This window comes from Pleuronectes platessa, chromosome 23 (genome assembly GCF_947347685.1).
Source record: "Pleuronectes platessa chromosome 23, fPlePla1.1, whole genome shotgun sequence".
In the NCBI taxonomy this organism is placed as follows: domain Eukaryota; kingdom Metazoa; phylum Chordata; class Actinopteri; order Pleuronectiformes; family Pleuronectidae; genus Pleuronectes; species Pleuronectes platessa.
Genome location: NC_070648.1, coordinates 1,483,283 through 1,487,787, shown reverse-complemented (window position 1 = coordinate 1,487,787; position 4,505 = coordinate 1,483,283).

Genomic DNA, 4,505 nt, shown 5'->3' with positions numbered 1-4,505 from the left:
TACAAATTATCAAATATTTATCCCATACTTTGTATTCACCTTCTATTGTCCTGGAGTTTTATTTTACCACTTTTACCAATCACATTATTAAATGTCCCCCTCTGCCCATCCACTACAGCCACACAAGCAGTCATAAAGATAAAAAGAGAGGGGGGGGGGCTACGTACTCTCCCCATAGGCTTGAGTGGAGAATACGTAATTTATCCTTGACACCCGACATTTAACGGAGCAAACAGCAGAGAAGTTCTTCAACATGGATGACATTTAATTAATAATTGAAGTGGAGAAGTACAGTGATTGTACGATCCTCAGCACATGTTGTATTAAGACAACACCAAAAAAGACACATGTTGGAACGCTGTTGCAGTTAATGTTGGAGCAACAAGTAAGTATATGCTTGAAAAAAATATTAAATGCCGTTTTTACTGCAGGCTGATAACAGCAAAAGTATGTGATATTATTAGTAACGCTTCTGCGTCGCTACAGCGTCCGGTGTGAACAGCCAAGCGTCGGTGCGCTAGGGATTAGCGCTTACGCCAATCTTTGGCGTCGCCTCCGCGTCCGGTGTGAACCCGGCGTTAGAACTGGTGCGGACCACGGTGGTGTTGACGCGATGTGATTTCTGCCCAGTGCTCTGAATGTCAAAGTGAAGAAATTCAATGAAGCGCGGGTAAACGGCGCGAGTAACTATTGGCACTCAAAACAGGTCAATCTGAGGAGGGCTGTTTTAGACCGGGTAAAAAGGTCCTGTTTTAAATGGTCCTTGTGGTATTTTGATGAAAATGTGTTACAGACATATTATTAAGACCCCAAGGAACCATATCAACTGTGACAAAATGGGCATAATATGTCTCCTTTAAATAAAGTTTAGTTAAACCAAAGATTATTTCATAAATCTGATTGAATTTGTGCTCATTAAAAGATAAGAGTGATAAAGGGCTGAAATAATTTAAAATAGTGTTTTTTAAATAATGATTTAACCATTTTCCTGGCACAAAAGGGTGAATGAATAACAACAAAAACAAAATAAACAAACATCAGTATCGGCCAAGGATTTCCATATCGGTGCATCCCTAATTTTTATTTAATTTATTTCATAATTAATGTTGTTTCATAGTCAATACTCTATAGGCCTTGTTAGTTTCAGGTTCAATATGTGCACTAAGGTTCTTTCAATAAGTTTTCAAAAAACGTTGAACCCTTCAGGCCCTTGACTTCTACATTTTTTTTTATTTGTGTATTTCCCTGGCGTAGGGGGCCCCTGAAAACGCAGAAGCAGGCGCCGGCCTTTACCGAGTGTGACGGTTTGGGGTTAAGAACTTGGTTTAAGGGTTAGAATTAGGGCAATGGGTTAGGGAATGTATTATGCCAATGAGTGTCCTCATTAAGATAGAAGTATAAGTCTGTGTGTGTGTGTGTGTGTGTGTGTGTGTGTGTGTGTGTGGGCGTGAGAGATTGCATGTGTGAGCGCTGGAGTGATGCCATGCAAATCCTGAACATCAACAAATACACACCCAGCAAATTTCAGCTCCCGCCTCTGACCCCATGAATCTCAATGTGAAGTAACAACACTGTTGTTTGTGTGCAGCACACTGACTGAACTCCGTTCCTCACATCGCAACGTTGACAAGTCGAGAATGAAGACGAAACGTTGTGAATAAAATAAAAACATCCAAACTAAGTAGAAGTCTTGAGAATAGAGTCAAACCAAATTAGAGTCAAATCGTTTTGTGTAATTCATGAATAAAGTCAAAGAAAAGTGAATAAATTCTTCTGTAGAAGATTGAAAATAAGGAAATGTAGCGTCTGTTAGCACGTTAGCGCCACAATATTTGGATTGTGCAAGAAAACAGCTAGGTCCTTTTGTGAAGAAGGAAATGTTGAAATCAGTTTTCCAGTGAAACCCTCTGTCACACAACCAACGCCCTGAGGAAAAACTGTAGAGTTCCTCTTGTACACATCTCTGTTAGGACCATTTTGAGCCTACAACTTACGGAGTGTGACTGTTTGGGGGTTAAGACTTGGTTTAAGGGTTAGAATTAGGGTGAGGGGTTAGGGAATGTATCATGCCAATGAGTGTCCTCATTAAGAAAGAAGTATAAACGCGTGTGAGAGTGTCTCTTATATTTCATTATATAAGTTGCACTAAATTAGTATATATATAATGAGTATATATAATGAACGTGCAGGGTTTGCATCGACCTTCAGAAGCTTTTCACTCAGGTCTGAGCCTCCGCTGCTGTGGTGTCGTTTACCTGGGCATTCGGACACACACACACACATTTAAATAATTTATTTGAATCCACCAATCATATTCATACAAACATTTCTCAGAGGTTGAATACAGCTTAGTGACTCATGGGTACAATAAACATCTCCTATGCCAAACAGCAAGACTACCTATAGCAGCTGATACAGAGCAGAACTTTGCTAGTTGTTTAGATTGTGTTTTACTAAGTCCTGCCAGTCGTAGTCCACTGACCGAAAGCTTATGGACATGCCCCAGACTTCCAAATATCAATACTACCAGCTTGCATGTATAGCCTAGGTGTCTCATTTTAGCAGCAATGGGCTGGTATTTGGTCAATTTGTCAAGGAAGGGTCTGTCCATATAGAGGTCATAGACACAGGCTACCTCAAGGACTACTACCTCCCTTTTAACCTTGTCCAAGAAAACAACATCAGGGGTGTTAGGGATGTTACAGAACACATTGTCAGAACTGTTAAACCAATCTGGCATAATATGGGAGTGTTTGTACATTGACACATTTGGGGGGAATACTCCCTTAACAGTGCTTGAAACGAGGTCGACAATGCGGTCATGGCGTGCAATATAGAGTCCTTTGTACTTATTACAGCCATTAACAATAAGAGCAATGGATTCTAAATGTTGGTTGGGATTAGAATGCATTATACAGTGTGGGTGATGATTATTAGGGTACCACAATGCAATATTGTATTTAGTTGGCAACACCTGTAGTCTGGCTTTAACAGTGAAGCAGAGGATGTCCTCTCCTACAGAGGCATCCCTGTACATTGTATGAGAGACAGAGTGGTCAGCAAAGTCAAGGCCGGCCACCTTTCCCTGCAGTCTCAGTCCAGTCCAGTGTTGTTTTGTCTCTGCCTGTTTAATGTTCAGGAGGGACTTTCTTGCTGTTGTGTTGTGGAGTGTTTGTTGTGTCCCATTATGGTAGACAGTAGCCTCCACATTGACCGCTGGGTCTGTGACAACTGCATCAGATGCGTCTGGTGCAGTGGGTGAATTTCCTTTCACCCATTTCAGTCGAACTGCCACTCTGTTGCACAGGTCATTGAGGTCCGGCCAGTCTGACCGACAACCGTAACCTGCAGCTTGGGTATCCAGCTTGCCATTACCTTTCCTCCTGAAGCCCAAGAACTTCTCCTGTCCAGCATTTGCCAAAGGGACCTTTCTCCTCCTGAGGTCCAGTAGGAGGGAGGCTCTGGCTAGCTCTCGAACGGCAGCTTCATCGTTATTTAGCATCCTGATGAGGTGTGTCAGCCTTGTAGTGGTGTAGGTCCACTCCACATTAGGTACACCGAGCCCCCCCTCTTTGTGTGAGAGGAAGAGTATATCCCGAGTGGTGTGAGTGTTCAGTCCCAGCCATCTCCTGACAGCTTCGACTGTTTTATTGTTCATGTCTTGTAGGACATTCTGTGGGATGTGGACATTCGCAAAGAGATTTGTTGTATCTTTGCCAGGGCCACTTCTCTGATGGCCTCCAGTTTCATAACTACAGGGAGGGGTGAGGAATCAATTAGATAAATTCTGTTCTTATAGTCACAGGATAGCTTCTGTATTTGCTCACCCCACTCGCCTGAAATGTTGAACTTATGGCCCACATAGATAAGTCTTGTGACGAGAGTAGACTCTGATTGGTTGTCCCATTAGTGTGAAGGTGGGAGGTTTATCTGACTTCGCTTTGTACCAGCGGTTACCACCGCTGCGTCGTTCATAGAGTACTGCACATTTGGTATGTTTTACCTCCAGCTTTGACCAGAGCAGAAACTCATCTGTTCTGCCCAGCATGTTGGTAATTACACTCTCATCCCTAGAGGACATCTCCACATCATCAGCGTACCCCTGGACAGGGTTTGGGGATCTGATTTGTGGTGGTGCACACTGACAGAGCCATTTCAGCCACTGGTTGATGGCAAGAATGAAGTTAACAGCACTCCAGGGGCAGCCTGTTTTAATCCCTACCTGGAGAGGTACAGGCTCTGTGAGCTGGTCTCCACAGATGACTTGCAAAAAAGATCCCTTGTACACGTCTGTGATGATGTCCACAAAGGGTTGAGGTAGATGGATTTCTTCCAGTGTGCGGAGCATAATATTGTGAGACAGTGTCCCAAAGGCATCTCTAAAATCCAGGAATACAGTGTAGAATTTACATGATTCATGTTTGAAGTCATCAATTCCAGTTTTAAGGCAAAACACATGTTCATGCATGCCTTGTCTGTCTATGTAGGCTTTTTGTTTATGTGAG